This window comes from Taudactylus pleione, unplaced genomic scaffold, assembly GCF_031769625.1.
Source record: "Taudactylus pleione unplaced genomic scaffold, aTauple2 ptg001329l, whole genome shotgun sequence".
NCBI classification, from domain to species: domain Eukaryota; kingdom Metazoa; phylum Chordata; class Amphibia; order Anura; family Myobatrachidae; genus Taudactylus; species Taudactylus pleione.
The window spans coordinates 132258-158756 of NW_028285729.1; positions in this window are offsets into that span (position 1 = coordinate 132258).

The window sequence follows — 26499 nt, forward strand, 5'->3', positions numbered from 1 at the left end:
CGTCTATGTCATGACTAGTGGCAGAAGCTTCAGCACTAGGAGGAAATGGTTCTTGATATTTCCCTATTTTATTTTTATCGGAGAAAGTTTGGTCCTCCATTTATGTTATATTGATATATACGTGTGGCTAAGGCGCACACAAACACAACATTTTTTTTTTTATTTTTGTTGGAGACTAGTGCACTTTGTGGGTTACACCACCCTTTAAGAAATGAGCCAGCCGGCTCTTTACTTATGGGACACAGGCGCACGCTTGGCGCTGCACCTTTGTTGATGCACGTGCAGCTACAGTGCACACAATTCACAAAGACAGAAGAAAATAATTTTTTATGTTTTGTGTAGTGCACTTTGGGGGTTACACCACCCTTTAACAGACAGACGCACGCTTGGCGCTGCTGCTTTGAGGATGCACGTACAGTGCAGACAATTCACAAACACAGAAGAAAATGATTTATTTTTGTTGGAGTGCACTTTGGGGGTTACACCACCCTTTAACGGACATACGCATGCTTGGCGCTGCTGCTTTGAGGATGCACGTACAGTGCACACAATTCACAAGCACAGAAGAAATGTTTTATTTTTGTTGGAGTGCACTTTGGGGGTTACACCACCCGTTAACGGACAGACACAGGCTTGACGCTGCTGCTTTGAGGATGCACGTACAGTGCAGATAATTCACAAACACAGAAGAAAATGTTTTATTTTTGTTGGAGTTTACTTTGGGGGTTACACCACCCTTTAACAGACAGACACACACTTGGTGCTGCTGCTTTGAGGATGCACGTACAGTGCAGACAATTCACAAACACAGAAGAAAATGTTTTATTTTTGTTGGAGTGCACTTTGGGGGTTACATCACCCTTTAACAGACACATGCACGCTTGGCGCTGCTGCTTTGAGGATGCACGCACAGTGCACACAATTCACAAACACAGAAGAAAATGTTTTATATTTGTTGGAGTGCACTTTGGGAGCTACACCACCCTTTAACATACAGACGCATGCTTGGCGCTGCTGCTTTGAGGATGCAGGTGCAGCTACAGCCCACACAATTCACAAAGATAGAACAAAAAGAGAATTTTTTATTTTTTGTGGAGCGCACTTTGGGGGTTACACCAATCTTTAACAGACAGACGCATGTTTGGCGCTGCTGCTTTGAGGATGCAGGTGCGACTACTGCGCATATATTTCACACACAAACACAGAAAAATTATTATTATTTTTTTTTTGGAGGGCACTTTGGGGGTTTCACCGCCCATTAACAGACAGACGCACGCTTGATGCTGCTGCTTTGAGGATGCACGTACAGTGCAGACAATTCACAAACATAGAAGAAAATGTTTTATTTTTGTTGTAGTGCACTTTGGGGGTTACACCACCCTTTAATGGACATATGCACGCTTGGCGCTGCTGCTTTGAGGATGCACGTACAGTGCAGACAATTCACAAACACAAAAGAAAATGTTTTATTTTTGTTGGAGTGCACTTTGGGGGTTACATCACCCTTTAACAGACACATGCGCGCTTGGCTCTGCTGCTTTGAGGATGCACGCACAGTGCACACAATTCACAAACACAGAAGAAAATGTTTTATATTTGTTGGAGTGCACTTTGGGGGCTACACCACCCTTTAACAGACAGACGCACGCTTGGCGCTGCTGCTTTGAGGATGCAGGTGCGGCTACAGCCCACACAATTCACAAAGACAGAAAAAAAAAATTTTTTTTTTTGTGGAGCGCACTTTGAGGGTTACACCACCCTTTAACAGACAGATGCACGCTTGGTGCTGCTGCTTTGAGGATGCAGGTGCAGCTACTGCGCATACATTTCACATACAAACACAGAAAAATTATTATTTTATTTTTGTTGGAGCGCACTTTGGGGGTTACACCACCCTTTAATAGACAGACGCACGCTTGGCGCTGCTGCTTTGAGGATGCACGTACAGTGCACACAATTCACAAACACAGAAGAAAATGTTTTATTTTTGTTTTTAGTGCACTTCGGGGGTTACACCACCCTTTAACAGACAGATGCACGCTTGGCGCTGCTGCTTTGAGGATGCAGGTGCGGCTACAGCCCATACAATTCACAAAGACAGAACAAAAAGAGAATTTTTTATTTTTTGTGGAGCGCACTTTGGGGGTTACACCACCCTTTAACAGACAGATGCATGCTTGGCGCTGCTGCTTTGAGGATGCACGTACAGTGCACACAATTCACAAACACAGAAGAAAATGTTTTATTTTTGTTGGAGTGCACTTTGGGGGTTACACCACCCTTTAACAGACAGACGCACGCTTGGCGCTGCTGCTTTGAGGATGCAGGTGCGGCTACAGCCCACACAATTCACACACAAACACAGAAAAATTATTATTATTTTTTTTTTGGAGCGCACTTTCGGGGTTACACCACCCTTTAACAGACAGACGCATGCTTGGTGCTGCTGCTTTGAGGATGCCGGTACAGTACACACAATTCACAAACACAGAAGAAAATGTTTTATTTTTGTTGGAGTGCACTTTGGGGGTTACACCACCCTTTAACAGATAGACGCACGCTTGGCGCTGCTGCTTTGAGGATGAACATACAGTTCACACAATTCACAAACAGAAAAAAAATAATATTTTTTGGAGTGCACTTTGGGGGTTACAGCACCCTTTAACGGCTGAGCCAGCCGGCCCTTTACTTACAACACAGGCGCACGCTTGGTGCTACTTTGTTGATGCATGTGCGGCTACTGCGCACACAATTCACAAACACAGAAAAAAATATATTTTTTTGGAGTGCACTTTGGGGGTTACAGCACCCTTTAACGGACAAGCCAGCCGGCCCTTTACTTATGACACAGGCGCACGCTTGGTGCTACTTTGTTGCTGCACGTGCGCACACAGGGCCTGATTCAGAGCCGGATGCTCTGAATCAGGCCCACAGCTTATGTGAGCGGCCAAAAAGATGGTCGCGATGGTCAAGACCATCGCGACCATCGGGCTTGCAACGAGACCCTTGCGGTAGGGTCTCGTTGGCCTTAAGCCCGGAGTGCTTTTGGCTCTATCAGAGCCAAAAGCACTCCCACTGACACCACTAGTGATGTCAGTGGGGTTGGACCCAGACGGTAGGCATTACCATGGGAACGCCTCCATTTGGCCAGCCACGCCCCTGGCACGCCCACCAAAGGGGGCGTGCTGTCACTCACCATCGACAGCACGCCCCCCTTGGTGCGAGACCTGGAGCGACGGCTTCCTCGTCGCTATCCGGGTCTTGCGCATGCGCACGACAGAGCAGCCTCCATCGTGCGCATGCGCACTTGGGCAACATCGACCCGCTTGTGAGCGCTCACAAGCGGGTCTGAATCAGGCCCACAATTCACAAACACAGAAAAAAAAATTTTTTTTGCACTTGGGGGGAGCACCCCTGATGGACAACACTACAGCACCCCTTTAGGACTGGGACACTGCACAACACAGGACTTTGGAGTGGACACAGCCCTTATGGACAACTGAGTGCACAACACAGCCCAGCCAGCCCCTATGGACTTTGGAGGAGTGGACACAGCCCCTATGGACAACAGCAGCACAGCACAACACAGCCAGCCCCTATGGACTTTGGAGGATTGGACACAGCCCCTATGGACAACAGCAGCACAGCACAGCACAACACTACACTGCACTACACTACACTGCACTACACAGCCCAGCCCAGCCCTAACTCCCACCCTTCCTCTTCACTGACCACAGCCGAGTGAGAAAATGGCGCTGACGCGGGTACCTTATATTGAATCCAAAACCCGCAAGACCTGGAAGGCGGGATGATGACTTTTGCCTCGATTTCAGATCCGAGTCAGGCGGGAAAAGTCGAGCCTGACTCGGATCCGCCTCGGATCGGGGGGGTTTGGATTTCAGAAATCCGAACCCGCTCACCCCTAATATATATATATATATATATATATATATATATATATATATATATATATATATGTGAGATATACATACAGATCTATATATTGTATATATGTAAATATCTATATATAAATGTATATTTGCTGACGAAGCATGCTCCCACGCATCGCCAGTGACATCCTCCATTGGCGATTTAGTTAGCGGGGGCCATGTTGCTGAATGCAGCATGGCCCTGGTTGTCACTGCTGGCATGGGCAAGGGGTCGGGGTCGAGGGGGGGGACAGAAATATCTGTGTAACGGGCCCCGAGATTTCTGTTGCCAGCCCTGTGGGAGAGAGGAGCTGTGATGGGAAAATGAAGCTGTAATGGGAGAGAGGAGCTGTGTTGGGAGAGAGGAGCTGTGATGGGAGTGGGGAGCTACAATTGAAGTGGGAAGTTAATATCAGAGAGGGGAGCTAAGATCGGAGAGGGGAGATGTGAAGGGAGAGAGGATCTGTAATGGGAGAGAGGAGCTGTGATGGGAGAGAGGAGATTCATTGGGAGAGGGGAGCTATGATGGGAGAGAGGAGCTGCAATGGGAGATGGGAGCTGCTGTAATGGGAGACAGGAACTGTAATGGGAGAGAGGATGTGTGATGGGAGAGGGGAGCTGTGATGGGACAGAGGAGCTATGATGGGAGAGATGAACTGTAATTGGAGAGAGGATGTGTGATGGGAGAGGTGAGCTGCGATGGGAGAGGGGAGCTGCATTGTGAGAGGGGTTTCTATAATGGGAGAGATAATCTGTGATGGGCGAGGAAAGCTGCAATGGGAGATGGGAGCTGCTTTAATGGGAGAGAGGAACAGTAATGGGAGAGAGTATGTGTGATGGGAGAGGGGAGCTGCATTGTGAGAGGGGTTTCTATAATGGGAGAGATAATCTGTGATGGGAGAGGAAAACTGCAATGGGAGATGGGAGCTGCTTTAATGGGAGAGAGGAACAGTAATGGGAGAGAGGATGTGTGATGGGAGAGGGGAGCTGCATTGTGAGAGGGGTTTCTATAATGGGAGAGATAATCTGTGATGGGAGAGGAAAGCTGCAATGGAAGATGGGAGCTGCTTTAATGGGAGAGAGGAACAGTAATGGGAGAGAGGATGTGTGATGGGAGAGGGGAGCTGCGATGGGAGAGGGGAGCTGCATTGTGAGAGGGGTTTCTATAATGGGAGAGATAATCTGTGATGGGAGAGGAAAGCTGCAATGGGAGATGGGAGCTGCTTTAATGGGAGAGAGGAACAGTAATGGGAGAGAGGATGTGTGATGGGAGAGGGGAGCTGTGATGGGAGAGGGGAGCTGCATTGTGAGAGGGGTTTCTATAATGGGAGAGATAATCTGTGATGGGAGAGGAAAGCTGCAATGGGAGATGGGAGCTGCTTTAATGGGAGAGAGGAACAGTAATGGGAGAGAGGATGTGTGATGGGAGAGGGGAGCTGTGATGGGACAGAGGAGCTATGATGGGAGAGAGGAACTGTAATGGGAGAGGGGAGCTGTGATGGGGAGGGGAGCTATGATGGGAGAGAGGAGCTGTAATGGGAGAGGGGAGGTGTGATGGGAGAGGGGAGCTGTGATGGGACAGAGGAGCTATGATGGGAGAGAGGAACTGTTATGGGAGAGAGGATGTGTGATGGGAGAGGGGAGCTGCATTGTGAGAGGGGTTTCTATAATGGGAGAGATGATCTGTGATGGGAGAGGAAAGCTGTGATGGGAGTGGGGAGCTGAATTTGGAGAGTGAGCTGTGATGGAGAGGGGAGCTGTGATAGGAGGGAGGAGCTGTAGTGGGAGAGGAAAGCTGTGATAGAAGAGAGGAGCTGTGGTGGGAGAGAGGATCTGTGAGGGGAGAGAGGATCTGTGAAGGGAAAAGGGGAGATGTGATGGGAGAGGGGTGCTGTGATGGAAGGGAGGAGCTGTGATGGGAGCTTGAATGGGAGAGAGGAACTGTGCTGGGAGAGAGGAGCTGTAATAGGAGGGAGGAGCTGTGTTGGGAGAGGGGAGCTGTGATGGGAGAGAGGAGCTGTGATAGGAGAGAGGAGCTGTGGTGGGAGAGAGGATCTGTGAGGGGAGAGAGGATCTGTGAAGGGAAAAGGGGAGATGTGATGGGAGAGGGGAGCTGCATTGGGAGAGGGGTGCTGTGATGGAAGGGAGAAGCTGTGATGGGAGCTCTAATGGGAGAGAGGAACTGTTCTGGGAGAGAGGAGCTGTAATAGGAGGGAGAAGCTGTGTTGGGAGAGGGGAGCTGTGATGGGAGAGGGGAGCTGTGATGGGAGAGAGGACCTGTGTTAGGAGAGGGGAGCTGTGTTGGGAGAGGGGAGCTGTTTTGGGAGAGGGGAGCTGTGATGGGAGAGAGGAGCCATGATGGGAGAGGGGAGCCGTGATGGGAGAGAGGAGCTGTGATGGGAGAGAGGAGCTGTGATAGGAGAGGGGAGCTGTGTTGGGAGAGGGGAGCTGTGTTGGGAGTGGGGAGCTGTGTTGGGGATGACATTGTGCTGGGTACACATTTTTAAGTGTGTACCTAGCATTAGACCATAATGACTCATAATCAGCTGCTATCAATTCCAATCATAGATATCCAATCCTATACTAGCATGCATTATCACAGAGTTAAAGTTATTGTATTCTGGTAACCTGATGTAGCCACAAAGCTCATGTGTTTTCCAAACACAACTGCTGTAAGTAGGAACAGCCATAAGAGTAATGGCCCAGATTCTGCATTACTGAATATAGAGAGATATTAGCAGCTAATTTAGGCCCTCATTCAGACCCACTCGCAAGCGGGCGCACGTACGTTAGGCGTACGTACAAAAATATTTAAATTCAATGGCTCGCTCGTATTTTCGTTCGCATCTAAAATTCCTCCCAAAACTCTGACGACCCCTCCTCTAACTAACGAGCGTACGAAATAGCGAGCGTACATCCCCGAAATGCCTTGAAAGGAACGCACGCACAAGTATAAACAGGAAGTGGCCTTGTCAGATGTCGATTACCTGCTCCTTTATTCTGCCTACCTCCATCAATCGTATCATGCCAATCAATGTATCAATTTGCTTAATTGTTTGTTTTTTTCAACACAATGCAAGAAACTTTACTCTTGTCCGTGTTTGTGTTTACCCGCAGAATACGTACGGATGAAACATTCGCTTTTATTGTTCAAAAAACATGTGAACCACAATTAAACAATTGTTCTATTGCTGTGGATCCCCGCATATTTCCCTGGGTTCATTTCTTTATTTAAATTTGCTTACGCATGTCACTGCATCAAGCCTATCATAACTCTCCAGAGATTTCTGGCCCTGTCGAACACATGACTCATACACTAACCAATAAAATTGCTCCTGTTAATTTCCAAAATACATTAGCCAATCAGAAAATTTTTACACACTTTATCAAAAATGATTTTTAAGAAAAACACCATTGCCATCATGAGAGCCTCCGCATTCACCAGGCGCGAGCTGCTGGTGCTTACGGAGGTCATGGATCGCCGGATCACCAGCCAGCCTCAACCCATGACCAACCGGCAGAAGCGCTCCGCGTATGCGGAGGCACGGTCCCGCCTGCGGTCCTTCGGCTCACGCCGCAACATCGGGCAGCTGGAGCGCAGGTGGTCCGACCTGCAACGGCGAACGCCCCGCTTGCTGGCATGCTTTCGCATGCAGATCCTGGCAAGTAAGTGTTATGTATTGTGGTTTTAATGTTTGTGTTTGTGTGGCAAACTGCGTGTGCATGTTTTCCTGTCTGTTCTATTTATTATTTGTACTCATATCTGCGTGTGCATGTTTTCCTGTCTGTTCTATTTATTATTTGTACTCATATCTGCGTGTGCATGTTTTCCTGTCTGTTCTATTTATTATTTGTACTCATATCTGCGTGTGCATGTTTTCCTGTCTGTTCTATTTATTATTTGTACTCATATCTGCGTGTGCATGTTTTCCTGTCTGTTCTATTTATTATTTGTACTCATATCTGCGTCTGCATGTTTCCCCTCTATTTCTGATTTATTAATTCTACTGCTATTTGGCTTTTTTTTTTTTTTTTTTTTTAGTTTGGTTGCCCGGATTTGTCCATAAACTAAACGCAATTTCTTTGACATATTTTAGGGGGACAGCCAAGACTCCGCCGTCACCGTCCGTCCAGACGGCGTTCCCGGCCACTATCCCCAACCCCCAGCCAACACTCCACCCCAAATCTTTCCCCTATTCCCCACTCCTCCCCATCCTTCCCAGAGCCTCTCCCGGAAATGTCGGGCCTCCTTCCCCTCCGTCCCACTTCCCCCTCTCCTCCACCCACCCCTCTTCCAATTACCCCCTCCCCGGAGTCCATCATAACTCCGCCCCATTCTTTGGGGAATGACGGATCCTCCGAGGAGGATCATGGAGGTTTGCCCGGAGCTCCCGTTTTGTCTCCCGGTATGTTTTTTTTTTCTTTTTTTTTAAAGCACAAACTGTTTGTATGTAATCATGTGTCGTGCCTTTCTTCGTGTTTTTGTGGCTTGACTTTTGGTGATTGTGAAGGTTTGCCTTTACCTCTTCCTGGTGATTTAAACATACACATATCATACCTGTGGGAATTTGTACCTAGGCCTTGTATTTTTGCCAGCCCCCCCTTTTTTTTGTTGGTTTTGGGTTTAGGAGTGATTTGGTTGTGTTTTTTATTTTTTATGTGGATTCCCTATTGTTGTATTAACCCACACACTTTTCTCACCCACAGAGGAACAGAGGCGTCGGCAAGAGGTGGCGGATGTTGTGGGGCAGATGCGCCAACATGTCATCGGCATTCTGGTGGCCCTCGACCGGCTGTCTGGCCTCCTTCGGCATTAGTTTTTTTATTTTTGTTATATTTTCCAATTAAATTTATTAAGACAAATATACGTTGTGGCTCATTTTTAAAAACCAAAACCAAGATAGTTTAGCATGACATAAGTAGACTGTTCCTGCAAGGATTTCCCTTTTTTAAAAGTTAGATTGTGTTTTGTCTTTGTATGTCAAACAGACACAAGAAACACATAACAGTAACAATGTCATTTCCCTTTTTGGGTGTAGTGTCAGTTACATATTTCTACATTTTCCAGGTTCCTACTTGGTGCGCAAGCTGCTTAGGCCAATCTTACAAATCCCAAGGTTGGGCCAGGCTTCCTTTTGGTGTGGATTGGGAAGCTGAAAACATATTTCAGTTTAGCTCAACTGGCGTCAGTACTGGTTTACCCCTTAGTCAAATGTAACTTGTGTTAACCTGGTTACACTTGCTGTTAACGTCCCAAAAAAGGAAGACCATTTCACTCTCCAAACATTTATTCACAACATAACAGAGAAAACAAAGTGGTCACTCCCAAAAAAAATACACAGTGATAAATTCAAATACAACACATACCAAGAAATAATTAAATAAAAACACAAAATCAAGAACTGGTTGACGAAGGACCATGCCAACATGATTCCACAAACATGGCGTTGCGATATGGGTTCCAGAATATATGCCCAAAAGGACCAGATCCAGGTTTGGTAAGGGTAGCAGGAAGTAGTGAGCGTTGGAGTGCCAAAGATTATGTGAACAAACAGAAGATGGTGAGAAAAATAAAAATAAATTAGATGTTCGCAAACAAACACAAACACATTAGGTATAAACACTGGAGTTTGGTTCAAACTTACCTAAAAAATCTGGCCACCACATCATCGCGTATGGCCCCCCCACATACTGACCTTCGACCAACCTCGGGGGGGCCATCCTCAGGTAAGGCATCCTCTGGCTGCATTGGGACACCACTCCTTATGGCAATGTTGTGAAATATCCCACACAGGACCACAATTTTAGACACCATATCCGGCACATACATGAGCTCGCCACCAGAGCGGTGGAGGCATCTGAATCGGCCTTTTAAAAGGCCGATACAGCGCTCCACCACTTGCCTGGTGGCTGTAAGTGCGGAATTATACGCACTTTGTGGCCCTGGTGAGGGAGCCAAATAAGGAGTGAGCAGCCAGGACATGCAAGGGTATCCACTGTCTCCTGTGAACAAAAATAGACCACATCAGGAACACTGTGTATCAAGCTTAACATTGTTATGTACTAAAGGTCTCCACTTACCCAGAAGCCACGCATCACCAGCTTGTAGGTTGGTTAATTTCTGCCATATCCCTGATTGCCGGATGACGAAGGAGTCATGAGCACTTCCGGGTAATTTAGCATTCAGGGACAGGATCTGGAGGGAGGCATCACATACCACCATTACATTCAGGGAGTGATAGTGTTTCCTGTTTCTAAATATTGCCTCCAGCCGTGCTGGAGGCTGAAGTGGTATGTGAGTACAATCCACAACCCCTATGATGTGTGGGAAGCCAGCTATTTGGTAAAAATTGGCCTTGGCCACACTAAGGGCACCCATATCCAAAGGCATTTTAATAAAATGATGGAGGTGCTTGAAAAGTGCCTCCATCACTGCCCTCAGGATCCTGGAAAAGGAGGATTGGGAGATGCCCGCCACTATTCCCACCGTTGTTTGAAACGATCCTGAGGCACAGAAATGTAACACCGCCATAAATTGCGTCAGTGGTGGTATTGCTGTTGGACTGTCAATTTGCCGCTCAAGATCACTTTCTATTAATGAGAGAGTGTCTATGATGATTTTGGGAGGTAGACGGTAGCGTCTTAAAACCTCATCATCGGGCATTCCAAAAAGGGTGACACGTGTTCGAAATATCTGGGGCCTTGCATGCCTACGATGCCTACGCCTGGGATGAGTTTGAGGTTGGTCGTCTTCCGGGAGCAGGGCCAGAACAATTCGCCCCAGATCTACCTGAAATTCAAAGTTTACAATGTAAGGCTTTTGAGCCACCCCAAAAGTAAGAAAAATCAACTTAGCTTTCTGATACCATCCATAGCTGCTTACATGCCGGGGTATTGTCATGATACGTATAAACTGTAAAAAAGCCAAAAATGAGACTTCAAAAATTTAGAGGGTGAATTTTTTTTTAAAAAATTGTTGCAAGCCAACACAGAAAATAGCCGAAACACACATTTGGCCATCGCTGAAAACGACATTGCACACCGTACGTCAAATAGGGTTCAAATGGACCCCAAAAATGGAAAAGGGAAAAGCAAAACTGGATTACATGATGAATAAGCCGCCAAAAATGCGTTAATTAGTTCGCAAATGCAAGTCACTACACCAACAGTCAAAAATGCGGTAATTAATTCGCAAATGCAAGTCACTACACCAACAGTCAAAAATGCGGTAATTTATTCGCAAATGCAAGTCACTACACCAACAGTCAAAAATGCGGTAATTAATTCGCAAATGCAAGTCACTACACCAACAGTCAAAAATGCGGTAATTAATTCGCAAATGCAAGTCACTACACCAACAGTCAAAAATGCGGTAATTTATTCGCAAATGCAAGACAAAAAATGGACTTACCCAACTCGAATATATAAGATTTCCAAAAAAAAGGTCTTTGGGTCCGAAAGCCAAAAAAAACTAAAAAAGATGAAATTTGTGTTAAAAAAATTAACTAACCAAAAAACAGAAGACACCAATTGGCCACAAATTTGACTGCACAAAACTTACCAAATCAGGAAAGGATGTGGAAAAAAGGAAAAAAATGCGAACGGAAAAACAAAAGAACTGTAGCAAAAACAAACAAAAAACCAACTCTGCCAAATCCTCCAACCGCAAACAACCAAATCCAAACAACTTAACCGCCAACAATCCAACAACCCCACCTCGACTCCACACACCAAGCCATAAATAGTGTTTATTTTCCCGCACAAATTAAGGATGAATCATAGGGACGCACAATCAATGATGCGGCCGCAAACAAAGGACGCATGTATAAATACGTCACGAAATCACATTGAATTTCTGGTTGATTTCATTCTGGAAGCAGAAACATGGCTTCAGACCAGGGAAACAATGGCCAAAAATCCGGCGGTAAGGCCTTCATGCATTTTGTCTCCATGATTATTTTAAAACAAATATATTGGTCAAGTTGTGAAGTGCCTAAATCTGCATATTTACCCAAATAGGTGAGGAGGATGACATGGAAGAGACTGCTGGCCCCAGTCAACCCGCCAAAGCTGCCAAAAAAAAAAGGCAGCCACATTTCACAAGCAAGGAGATGGAGGTTTTGATCCAGAAGTGCGTTGACATCCTGCCCCAGGCAGCCAGGAATATGAGCCAAAGCCAGAAGTGGAGAATGTGGGAGGAGGTCGCCGTTGCTGTCAATAGGGTGGGTGATTATGTCCGTCTAGCCCGGGATGTCAAACGGCGGTAAGTAAACACTTTCCCATCCTATAAACAAACCCCATTGTAAAAAAAAGGATAATGGTTCCAATTTCATTCCACAGATGGGCAGACTTCAAATATCGTCTCAAACAAAAACTTGCCGACAGGGCTAGGCATGCAAGGGGGACAGGTGGGGGTCCCACCCCTGTGTCATTGGAGTTGACAGACTTAGAAGAGATGGCACAGGGGTGTGTGCAGGCTGTGGAGGTGTTTGGCGTGTCCAACATGGATACGGACATGCCAGACTTTGCGGCTCCTCATGTTGGCCAAGGTAAGTCTTGTGATGTCACCAACTCTGAAATGCTATTGTGCCAATATGTAGATTCTAATGTGAGTCTTTTCACAAATTTCCTAACAGAGACAGAGGCGGATGAGTCTGCTCCAGAGGGGAGCCTTGGCCGCAGAATTTCTGCTGGCTCTGCAGGGGAGGAACCAGTACATCCGGCTGAGGACCCTGCAGAAGCCAGTCCAGGGCGTGCCCCCTCGCAGGCAGTGGGCCTCCTCACAGAACTCAATTTTAAATCGGATTTCCATACGGAGATTCTGCAGAGGATGGACGCCAGTCTGATACGGGTGGCTGAGGCCCTGGAGCAAAATGCTGCGGCCAACGTGACCATTGCTCAGGCCCTGGCGGAAAATACCAGGGCCAACATCCGCATCGCCGATGCCCTGGAGCAGCTCGTTCGCCAGCACATGGTGGAGCCGACCTCCCTTCCTGCCGGAACATCCGGATCCTCCACCTCTGGCACAACATCAGCCAATCCTCCAAATGTGCCTAGCCCTGTGCCTAGTCCAGAGGCCACAACATCTGCCTCTGGACAGGCCAGCCCGATGGCATCCCGGACCCGGTCTGGCGCCCACCCTCACCCAGCCAAATGGGCGAGAAAACGGTGACAGCAATGGCGACTTTTCCCACACTCCTTCTGTGCTTGGCTCATATTCCTTTCTGGTCAAAACTTCCCTCTCCTTTCTTGTGAAATGTTTTTAAATTTTGTATTTACGCTTATGTTATCAGTTATGTTTTTTTTTTTTTTGGATCAAATATCTTTGCCACAAAAAAAGGCAACAAAATATTAGGCCAATTTGTTTGTGTTTAAACAATAAATTAAAATAAAAAAACTGACATTGTATTGTGACATTATTGTACAAATGGGTTACATTTAATCCTGGCCCTAAAGGCAAAAACTGACCCTCTTAAAACAAAAAAAAGGCCTCTTTAAGGAACGTTTCAAAAATCACATAGCGATGCAAATTCCACAGTAAACCAAAAAAAAGGGGAGCTAATTAAAAGATGATGACATTATTGTTACAATAGGCCAGAACCAACAAATTGTGGCCAAAATAAAACCCCAATAATGTACGCTAATTGATTGTGTAATCATGACATTAGCAGCTCTGATTTCCACCTGCGTACACTTTTGTGCTATCCCAATAAACTGCTTTCCAAACACATACCAAGCCGGATTTCAATCCAACACTAATTACTTTACTGACCAGCCGCGATTAATCGCAGCACCATCGTTGAGTCCCGGGACGGAGGAGAAGGCCATCGCCAATGTGGTCGAGTAATCCTGACCCTAAGCTGTGCGAGCATTTTGAAGGGAAAGCGGATGTTTCAGTGACGTATGAGACGGTCCGAACACATTTGACGTTCGCATCTGCTAATGTATGTACGCCCCAAAAACGCCTCGCCACGCCTGCGTTTTTTCATCTCCACCCCCGTCAACACCCAAAAACGCCCTGTTCTGTCAATCACATTTGACATGTCACTTCCTGTACGCTATTTTAGGAACGAGAGAAAAAAAGCTCGCAATCTGCCGTACGCACATGCGCAGTGTAACACCGACGCATGCGCGGTTAGTCAACATCGGAACGCAACGAGCGTACTGTTGTTAACGTGCGGCTCTGAATGAGGGCCTTAGTCCCTTTCTGGTCTTTGTAACACTAGGGCAAAGGTTCCCAAACTTGGTCCACAAGGCGCCCTATCAGTCCAGGTTTTAAGGATAACCATGCAGGAGCACAGGTGACTTAATTAGAAACTCAGTTTTTTTATTAAACCATCTGTGCTCAACAATGGCTATCTTTAGGGTGCCCTGATGACCGAGTTTGGGAACCTCTGCAGGGGTAAAGTACTAAAGTGCATTTTTTTTTTAAATTTACAGTTTGCAAACCGCAGCACATCGCCAGCATATTTCAGCTCCAATCAACTGAATTTACTATCCTGCTGTTTGAAGGATGAAAACGGAAAACATTTGTGATGTGCGACAGTTTACAAAGCTGTACCCTGCATACAGATTACCATGGTTTAATAAACAGGACAGCTGGGGCAGTCACGCAGGGGCCCCCACACATAACCACATCACCAGCATGATAGGCCTGTGGGGGAGCAGGGTCCAGGCTGCAATAAATGACACAGCCACAGGTGACATTGTCAACATGGGAGGAGTAGAGTGGGAGGGGCAAGAAGGTCTCGGATGTCACCAGTAGTATAGCTAAGAAATAGCTGCTGTAGCCTGTAGGTTCCAAGATGTGAGATCATAGGGAGCAGAGTAGCACTATGATGGAAGGTGAACTGGGGAGCACTGTGTGGCATAATGTGAACTGGGGGACACTGTATCATAATGTGAACTGGGGACACTGTAGCATAATGTAAATATAGGACACTGTAGCATAATGTGAATTGGGGACACTGTAGTATAATGTAAAAAGGGGGACACTGTGGCATAATATGAAAGGGGACATTATAGCATAATAAATTCTTATTTCTCCCAAGGGACCTTGGACCTGTCTTACTTCACTTGACCTCTGTCCATTTTATTTATTTTACAATTAACTTAGAATTTCATACATTTCTAGGAGCTATTTTAAATTGCTTTCTAGAATGTAAAGATATATCTATTATTTTATTAAAACATAATTACTTTAATATTCACATATTGTTAATATATCTTATGTCTTAGTAAAATATATATTTTTAGCTATAACATCAGTTATTTGCCCAAATGTAATAGGGTGAGAGTTTAGCAGTAAAATCTCATACTTTTTAAACTCGCCCAATGTAATAATGATTCAGCTTGGTTTGCAAAATTGCTATCGCAAGCTCCCGGGGGCAGCGATCATATGCAAAAATGCAATCGCAATGCTGCCGCTCGGTGAACATAAGGACCACATTTGCATATGCACACATTCGTAAGACCGCCCAAACTAGCCGGAACATCGGTAGCGTTCACGCTCCATTGCGGCTGCTCAGACCTTACTCAGAAATTGTTAACTTTTCTGGTCACGTTGAAGGCTGAAGCTAATTTATGCACGCCCATACAACGCCGTTTAAACGCACTGACGCGTCTGCTTGCGCACCCCCCCATCACCACCCACAAATGCTTAATTCCTGTCAATCACTCTTCGATGGGTCTGCGTAGTCACTGCAAATGCATCCCGATTGCAGTGAGACCTTTGTTTACTCACATCGCGATGCATACGCATGCGCAGAAAGCGAACATCGGCCAATTGCGTGAGTCTTTGCAACTGCAATCCTTGCTGAATCAGGCCCAGAGCCCGAGAACATGGAATGTCGCATGTTTTTCAGACTCAAACATCTCTCACGACTTAAACGCTCATCCAGGTATTTTCCCATTTTGAATGTAAAACTCCACCAATGTAAGAGGTTACGGCTACACTCTCACCCTATTACATGTGGCCCAGTGTCTTTATTGGTACATACTGTACATCTTTATCTCTGTATGTAGAAGGTTCAAAAATACACATTTAGTTTTCCATGTAAAATGTTTATATAAGTTCAGTTTCCTTGAAAGTGAAACTAATTTTCTTATCAGTCGATTCTTTCTGTTCAGCCGTCTCAGCTTCAGCAACTCCCCAAGAAAGTATTTCTTGCTGTATGTCTGTATCCCGAACTATCATTCTTCATGTAGAACACACATATACAGTAACTGCATTGTAATATTATCTGTAGTCGCTACATTACACAGAATTATAATTCTATAGGTCTATTACAACTAGGGGTGAGCGGGTTCGGATTTCTGAAATCCGAACCCCCCCGAGCCCCCCCGATCCGAGTCAGGCTCGACTTTTCCCGCCTGACGGATCTGAAATCGAGGCCTTCCGGGTCTCGCGGGTTTTGGATCCAATATAAGGTACCCGCGTCGGCGCCATTTTCTCACTCGGCTGTGGACAGTGAAGAGGGAGGGTTGGAGTTAGGGCTGGCTGGGCTGTGTAGTGTAGTGCAGTGTAGTGTTGTGCTGTGCTGTGCTGCGCTGTGCTGCTGTTGTCCATAGGGGCTGTGTCCACTACTTCAAAGTCCATAGGGGCTGGCTGTGTTGTGCTGTGCTGCTGTTGTTAATAGGGGCTGTGTCCACTACTTCAAAGCCCATAGGGACTGGCTGGACTGTGTTGTGCAGTCAGTTGTCCATAGGGGCTGTGTCCACTCCAAAGTCCTGTGCAGTGTCCCAGTCCTAAAGGGGTGCTGTAGTGTTGTCCAGGGGGTGCTCTGTCCATCAGGGGTGCTCCCCCCAAGTGCTAAAAAAAAAATATTTTTTCTGTGTTTGTGAATTGTGTGCGCAGTAGCCGCACGTGCATCAACAAAGTAGTGCCAAGCGTGCGCCTGTGTCATAAGTAAAGGGCCGGCTGGCTTGACCGTTAAAGGGTGCTGTAACCCCCAAAGTACACTACAAACCAAATAAAAAAATATTTTCTGTGTTTGTGAATTGTGTGCGCAGTAGCCGCACGTGCATCAACAAAGTAGTGCCAAGCGTGCGCCTGTGTCATAAGTAAAGGGCCGGCTGGCTTGACCATTAAAGGGTGCTGTAACCCCCAAAGTACACTACAAACCAAATAAAAAAATATTTTCTATGTTTGTGAATTGTGTGCGCAGTAGCCACACGTGCATCAACAAAGGAGCAGCGCCAAGCGTGCGCCTGTGTCCCATAAGTAAAGAGCCGTCTGGCTCATTTCTTAAAGGGTGGTGTAACCCACAAAGTGCACTACTCTCCAGCAAAAATAAAAAGATATTTTCTGTGTTTGTGTGCGCCTTAGCCGCACGTATATATCAAATCGATATAACATAAATGGAGGACCAAACTTTCTCCGATAAAAATAAAATAGAGAAAGATCAAGAACCACTTCCTCCTAGTGCTGAAGCTGCTGCCACTAGTCATGACATAGACGATAACATGCCATCAACGTCGTCTGCCAAGGCCGATGCCCAATGTCATAGTAGAGGGCACATACAATCCCAAATGGCAAAGTTCAGGAAAATGACCTTGAAAAAACATTTAAATCATCTGAAGAGAAACGTAAACTTGCCAATATGTCATTTACGACACGGAGTGGCAAGGAATGGCTAAGGTCTTTCCCTATGTTCATGACTAGTGGTTCAGCTTCACATGACGATGGAAGCCCTCCTCCCATTAAAAAAATCAAAAGAGTTAAGCTGGCAAAAGCACAGCGAAGAACTGTGCATTCTAAGAAGATATCACAAATCCCCAAGGAGAGTCCAAGTGTGGTGGTGGTTGCGATGCCTGACCTTCCCAGCACTGGACGGGAAGAGGTGGCTCTTTCCACCATTTGCACGCCCCCTGCAAGTGCTGAAAGGAGCACCCACAGTCCACTTGCTGATATACAAATTGAAGATGTCACTGTTGATGTACAACAGAATGAGGATACTGGTGTAGATGGCGCTGAGGAGGAAGTTGGCGAGGAGGATTCTGATGGTGATGTGGTTTGTTTAAATCAGGCTCTGGGGGAGACAGTTGTTGTCCGTGGGATGAAAAAGCCCATCACGGTCATGCCTGGGCAGAAGACCAAACATTCCACCTCTTTGGTCTGGCAATATTTCTATCCAAATCCGGACAACAACTGTCTTGCCATATGTACCATATGTAAAGGTGAAATAAGTAGGGGTAGGGACGTTAACCACCTGGGAACATCCTCCCTTATACGGCACCTGCAGCGCGTTCATAAAAAGTTACTGTCAAGTTCAGAAACTTTGGCTAAGGCCCTCATTCAGAGCCGCACGTTAACAACAGTACGCTCGTTGCGTTCCGATGTTGACTAACCGCGCATGCGTCGGTGTTACACTGCGCATGTGCGTACGGCAGATTGCGAGCTTTTTTTCTCTCGTTCCTAAAATAGCGTACAGGAAGTGACATGTCAAATGTGATTGACAGAACAGGGCGTTTTTGGGTGTTGACGGGGGTGGAGATGAAAAAACGCAGGCGTGGCGAGGCGTTTTTGGGGCGTACATACATTAGCATATGCGAACGTCAAATGTGTTCGGACCGTCTCATACGTCACTGAAACATCCGCTTTCCCTTCAAAATGCTCGCACAGCTTAGGGTCAGGATTACTCGACCACATTGGCGATGGCCTTCTCCTCCGTCCCGGGACTCCACGATGGTGCAGCGATTAATCGCGGCTGGTCAGTAAAGTAATTAGTGTTGGATTGAAATCCGGCTTGGTATGTGTTTGGAAAGCAGTTTATTGGGATAGCACAAAAGCGTACGCAGGTGGAAATCAGAGCTGCTAATGTCATGATTACACAATCAATTAGCGTACATTTTTGGGGTTTTATTTTGGCCACAATTTGGTGGTTATGGCCTATTGTAACAATAATGTCATCATCTTTTAATTAGCTCCCCTTTTTTTTGGTTTACTGTGGAATTTGCATCGCTATGTGATTTTTTAAACGTTCCTTAAAGAGGCCTTTTTTTTTTTTAAAGAGGGTCAGTTTTTGCGTTTAAGGCCAGGATTAAATGTAACCCATTTGTACAATAATGTCACAATACAATGTCAGTGTTTTGTTTTTAATTTATTGTTTACACACAAACAAATTGGACTAATATTGTATTGCCTTTTTTTGTGGCCAAGATATTTGATCCAAAAAAAAATATAACATAACTACTAACATAAGCGTAAATACAAAATTTAAAAACATTTCACAAGAAAGGAGAGGGAAGTTTTGACCAGAAAGGAATATGAGCCAAGCACAGAAGGAGTGTGGGAAAAGTCGCCATTGCTGTCACCGTTTTCTCGCCCGTTTGGCTGGGTGAGGGTGGGCGCCAGACCGGGTCCGGGATGCCATCGGGCTGGCCTGTCCAGAGGCAGATGTTGTGGCCTCTGGACTAGGCACAGGGCTAGGCACATTTGGAGGATTGGCTGATGTTGTGCCAGAGGTGGAGGATCCGGATGTTCCGGCAGGAAGGGAGGTCGGCTCCACCATGTGCTGGCGAACGAGCTGCTCCAGGGCATCGGCGATGCGGATGTTGGCCCTGGTATTTTCCGCCAGGGCCTGACCAATGGTCACGTTGGCCGCAGCATTTTGCTCCAGGGCCTCAGCCACCCGTATCAGACTGGCGTCCATCCTCTGCAGAATCTCCGTATGGCAATCCGATTTAAAATTGAGTTCTGTGAGGAGGCCCACTGCCTGCGAGGGGGCACGCCCTGGACTGGCTTCTGCAGGGTCCTCAGCCGGATGTACTGGTTCCTCCCCTGCAGAGCCAGCAGAAATTCTGCGGCCAAGGCTCCCCTCTGGAGCAGACTCATCCGCCTCTGTCTCTGTTAGGAAATTGGAGAAAAGACTCACATTAGAATCTACATATTGGCACAATAGCATTTCTGAGTTGGTGACATCACAAGACTTACCTTGGCCAACATGAGGAGCCGCAAAGTCTGGCATGTCCGTATCCATGTTGGACACGCCAAACACCTCCACAGCCTGCACACACCCCTGTGCCATCTCTTCTAAGTCTGTCAACTCCAATGACACAGGGGTGGGACCCCCACCTGTCCCCCTTGCATGCCTAGCCCTGTCGCAAGTTTTTGTTTGAGACGATATTTGAAGTCTGCCCATCTGTGGAATGAATTTGGAACCATTATCCTTTTTTTTACAATGTGGTTTGTTTATAGGATGGGAAAGTGTTTACTTACCGCCGTTTGACATCCCAGGCTAGACGGACATAATCACCCACCCTATTGACAGCAACGGCGACCTCCTCCCACATTCTCCACTTCTGGCTTTGGCTCATATTCCTGGCTGCCTGGGGCAGGATGTCAACGCACTTCTGGATCAAAACCTCCATCTCCTTGCTTGTGAAATGTGGCTGCCTTTTTTTTTTGGCAGCTTTGGCGGGTTGACTGGGGCCAGCAGTCTCTTCCATGTCATCCTCCTCACCTATTTGGGTAAATATGCAGATTTAGCCACTTCACAACTTGCACAATATTATGTTTTAAAAGAATCATTGACACAAAATGCATGAAGGCCTTACCGCCGCAATTTTGACCATTGTTTCCCTGGTTTGAAGCCATGTCTCTGCTTCCAGCATGAAATCATCCAGAAATTCTATGTGATTTCGTGACGTATTTATACATGCGTCCTTAGTTTGCGGCCGCATCATTGATTGTGCGTCCCTATGATTCATCCTTAATTTGTGCGGGAAAATAAACACTATTTATGGCTTGGTGTGTGTGGATTCGAGGTGGGGTTGTTGGAGTGTTGTCGGTTAAGTGGTTTGGATTTGGTTGTTTGCGTTTGGAGGATTTGGCAGAGTTGTTTTTTTGTTTGTTTTTGCTACATTTCTTTGGTTTTTCCGTTCGCATTTTTTTCATTTTTTCAACATCCTTTCCTGATTTGGTAAGTTTTGTGCATTCAAATTTGTGGCCAATTGGTGTATTCTTCTGTTTTGTGGTTCGTTAATTTGTTTAACACTCATTTCATCTTTTTTAGTTTTTTTTTGTTTTCGGACCCAAAGAAGTTTTTTGTGGAAATCTTATATATTCGAGTTGGGTAAGTCCATTTTTTGTCTTGCATTTGCGAATTAATTACCGCATTTTTGACTGTTGGTGTAGCGACTTGCATTTGCGAATTAATTACCGCATTTTTGACTGTTGGTGTAGCGACTTGCATTTACGAATTAATTACCGCATTTTTGACTGTTGGTGTAGCGACTTGCATTTGCGAATTATTTACCGCATTTTTGACGGCTTATTCATCATATAATCCAGTTTTGCTTTTCCCTTTTCCATTTTTTGGGTCCATTTGAACCCTATTTGACGTACGGTGTGCAATGTCGTTTTCATCGATGGCCAAATGTGTTTTTCCGCTATTTTCTGTGTTGGCTTGCAACAATTTTTAAACAAAAAAAACACCCTCTAAATTTTTGAAGTCTCATTGTTGGCTTTTTTACAGTTTATACGTATCATGACAATACCCCGGCATGTAAGCAGCTATGGATGGTATCAGAAAGCTAAGTTGTTTTTTCTTACTTTTGGGGTGGGTCAAAAGCCTTACATTGTAAACTTTGAATTTCAGGTAGATCTGGGGCGAATTGTTCTGGCCCTGCTCCCGGAAGACGACCAACCTCAAACTCGTCCCAGGCGTAGGCATCGTAGGCATGCAAGGCCCCAGATATTTCAAACACGTGTCACCCTTTTTGGAATGCCCGATGATGAGGTTTTAAGACGCTACCGTCTACCTCCCAAAATCATCATAGACACTCTCTCATTAATAGAAAGTGATCTTGAGCGGCAAATTGACAGTCCAACAGCAATACCACCACTGACGCAATTTATGGCGGTGTTACATTTCTGTGCCTCAGGATCATTTCAAACAACGGTGGGAATAGTGGCGGGCATCTCCCAATCCTCCTTTTCCAGGATCCTGAGGGCAGTGATGGAGGCACTTTTCAAGCACCTCCATCATTTTATTAAAATGCCTTTGGATATGGGTGCCCTTAGTGTGGCCAAGGCCAATTTTTACCAAATAGCTGGCTTCCCACACATCATAGGGGTTGTGGATGGTACTCACATACCACTTCAGCCTCCAGCACGGCTGGAGGCAATATTTAGAAACAGGAAACACTATCACTCCCTGAATGTAATGGTGGTATGTGATGCCTCCCTCCAGATCCTGTCCCTGAATGCTAAATTACCCGGAAGTGCTCATGACTCCTTCGTCATCCGGCAATCAGGGATATGGCAGAAATTAACCAACCTACAAGCTGGTGATGCGTGGCTTCTGGGTAAGTGGAGACCTTTAGTACATAACAATGTTAAGCTTGATACACAGTGTTCCTGATGTGGTCTATTTTTGTTCACAGGAGACAGTGGATACCCTTGCATGTCCTGGCTGCTCACTCCTTATTTGGCTCCCACACCAGGGCCACAAAGTGCGTATAATTCCGCACTTACAGCCACCAGGCAAGTGGTGGAGCGCTGTATCGGCCTTTTAAAAGGCCGATTCAGATGCCTCCACCGCTCTGGTGGCGAGCTCATGTATGTGCCGGATATGGTGTCGAAAATTGTGGTCCTGTGTGGGATATTTCACAACATTGCCATAAGGAGTGGTGTCCCAATGCAGCCAGAGGATGCCTTACCTGAGGATGGCCCCCCCGAGGTTGGTCGAAGGTCAGTATGTGGGGGGGCCATACGCGATGATGTGGTGGGCAGATTTTTTAGGTAAGTTTGAACAAAACTCCAGTGTTTATACCTAATGTGTTTGTGTTTTTTGGTGAACATCTAATTTATTTTTAATTTTCTCACCATCTTCTGTTTGTTCACATAATCTTTGGCACTCCAACGCTCACTACTTCCTGCTACCCTTACCAAACCTGGATCTGGTCCTTTTGGGCATATATTCTTGAACCCATATCGCAACGCCATGTTTGTGGAATCATGTTGGCATGGTCCTTCGTCAACCAGTTCTTGATTTTGTGTTTTTATTTAATTATTTCTTGGTATGTGTTGTATTTGAATTTATCACTGTGTATTTTTTTTGGGAGTGACCACTTTGTTTTCTCTGTTATGTTGTGAATAAATGTTTGAAGAGTGAAATGGTCTTCCTTTTTTGGGACGTTAACAGCAAGTGTAACCAGGTTAACACAAGTTACATTTGACTAAGGGGTAAACCAGTACTGACGCCAGTTGAGCAAAACTGAAATATGTTTTCAGCTTCCCAATCCACACCAAAAGGAAGCCTGGCCCAACCTTGGGATTTGTAAGATTGGCCTAAGCAGCTTGCGCACCAAGTAGGAACCTGGAAAATGTAGAAATCTGTAATTGACACTACACCCAAAAAGGGAAATGACATTGTTACTGTTATGTGTTTCTGGTGTCTGTTTGACATACAAAGACAAAACACAATCTAACTTTTAAAAAAGGGAAATCCTTGCAGGAACTTATGTCAGGCTAAACTATCTTGGTTTTGGTTTTTAAAAATGAGCCACAACGTATATTTGTCTTAATAAATTTATTTGGAAAATAGAACAAAAAAAAAAAATCTAATGCCGAAGGAGGCCAGACAGCCGGTCGAGGGCCACCAGAAGGCCGATTACATGGTGGCGCATCTGCCCCACAACATCCGCCACCTCTTGCCGACGCCTCTGTTCCTCTGTGGGTGAGAAAAGTGTGTGGGTTAATACAACAATAGGGAATCCACAGAAAAACATAAAAAAAAAAACAAATCACTCCTAAACCCAAAAACAGAAATAAAAAGGGTGGGCTGGCAAAAATACAAGGCCTAGGTACAAATTCCCACAGGTATGATATGTGTATGCTTAAATCACCAGGAAGAGGTAAAGGCAAACCTTCACAATCAACAAAAGTCAAGCCACAAAAACAAGAAGAAAGGCACGACACATGATTACATACAAACAGTTTGTGCTTTAAAAAAAAAATTAAAAAAACATACCGGGAGACAAATCGGGAGCTCCGGCCAAACCTCCATGATCCTCCTCGGAGGATCCGTCATTCCCCAAAGAATGGGGCGGAGTTATGCTGGACTTCGGGGAGGGGGTAATTGGAAGAGGGGTGGGTGGAGGAGAGGGGGAAGTGGGACGGAGGGGAAGGAGGCCCGACATTTCCGGGAGAGGGTCTGGGAAGGATGGGGAGGAGTGGGGAATAGGATTTGGGGTGGAGTGTTGGCTGGGGGTTGGGGAGAGTGGGCGGGAACGCCGTCGGGACGGACGTTGACGGCGGAGTCTTGGCTGTCCCCCTAAAATATGTCAAAGAAATTGCGTTTAGTTTATGGACAAATCCGGGCAACCAAACCAAAAAAAAAAAAATAATAAAAAATAAAACCAAAAAAAATAGCAGTAGAATTAAAAAATCAGAAAAAGAGGGGAAACATGCAGACGCAGATATGAGTACCAATAATAAATAGAACAGACAGGAAAACATGCAGACGCAGATATGAGTACAAATAATAAATAGAACAGACAGGAAAACATGCAGACGCAGATATGAGTACAAATAATAAATAGAACAGACAGGAAAACATGCAGACGCAGATATGAGTACAAATAATAAATAGAACAGACAGGAAAACATGCAGACGCAGATATGAGTACAAATAATAAATAGAACAGACAGGAAAACATGCACACGCAGATATGAGTACAAATAATAAATAGAACAGACAGGAAAACATGCAGACGCAGATATGAGTACAAATAATAAATAGAACAGACAGGAAAACATGCAGACGCAGATATGAGTACAAATAATAAATAGAACAGACAGGAAAACATGCAGACGCAGATATGAGTACAAATAATAAATAGAACAGACAAGAAAACATGCAGACGCAGATATGAGTACAAATAATAAATAGAACAGACAGGAAAACATGCACACGCAGTTTGCCCCACAAACACAAACATTAAAACCACAATACATAACACTTACTTGCCAGGATCTGCATGCGAAAGCATGCCAGCAAGCGGGGCGTTCGCCGTTGCAGGTCGGACCACCTGCGCTCCAGCTGCCCGATGTTGCGGCGTGAGCCGAAGGACCGCAGGCGGGACCGTACCTCCGCATACGCGGAGCGCTTCTGCCGGTTGGTCATGGGTTGAGGCTGGCTGGTGATCCGGCGATCCATGACCTCCGTAAGCACCAGCAGCTCACGCCTGGTGAATGCGGAGGCTCTCATGATGGCAATGGTGTTTTTCTTAAAAATCATTTTTGATAAAGTGTGTAAAAATTTTCTGATTGGCTAATGTATTTTGGAAATTAACAGGAGCAATTTTATTGGTTAGTGTATGAGTCATGTGTTCGACAGGGCCAGAAATCTCTGGAGAGTTAGGATAGGCTTGATGCAGTGACATGCGTAAGCAAATTTAAATAAAGAAATGAACCCAGGGAAATATGCGGGGATCCACAGCAATAGTACAATTGTTTAATTGTGGTTCACATGTTTTTTGAACAATAAAAGCGAATGTTTCATCCGTACGTATTCTGCGGGTAAACACAAACACGGACAAGAGTAAAGTTTCTTGCATTGTGTTGAAAAAAAACAAACAATTAAGCTAATTGATACATTGATTGGCATGATACGATTGATGGAGGTAGGCAGAATAAAGGAGCAGGTAATCGACATCTGACAAGGCCACTTCCTGTTTATACGTGTGCGTGCGTTCCTTTCAAGCCATTTCGGGGATGTACGCTCGCTATTTCGTACGCTCATTAGTTAGAGGAGGGGTCGTCAGAGTTTAGGGAGGAATTTTAGATGCGAACGAAAATACGAGCGAGCCATTGAATTTAAATATTTTTGTACGTACGCCTAACGTACGTGCGCCCGCTTGCGAGTGGGTCTGAATGAGGGCCTAAGACCGTAAGCAGTCCAGGGACACCTAAATCCTGTTGTCCTGTTGTATCCAAGCGCCTGCAAACCACACCGTCAACTCCCTCCTCGTCAATTTCCTCCTTAGTCAGGATTGGAAGTAGTCCTGCAGGCCATGTCACTGGCATGACTGACTCTCCTATCCGGGATTCCACCGGAGGATCCTGCATTGCTACACCTCTTGCTGCCGCTGCTGCTGTTGCTGCTGCTGGGAGTCGTTCATCATCCCAGAGAGGAAGTAGGAACACCACTACTTTTACTAAACAATTGACCCTCCAACAGTCCTTAGCGAGGAGGATGAAGTACGACAGCAGTCATCCTGAAGCAAAACGTATAACTGAGGCCTTGACTGCTATGTTGGTGTTAGACGTGCATCCGGTATCCGCCATTAGTGCAGTGGGATTTAGACAATTGATGGAGGTAGTGTGTCCCCGGTTCCAAATCCCGTCTAGATTCCACTTCACTAGGCAGGCGATACCGAGACTGTACAGAAATGTCAGAAAAAGTGTCCTCAGTGTCCTGAAAAATGCAGTTGTACCCAATGTCCACTTAACCACGGACATGTTGACAAGTGGAACAGGGCAGACTAAGGGCTATATGACTGTGACAACCCACCGGGTAGATGTATCACCTTACGCAGCAACAGCAGCAGCGTCACCAGTAGC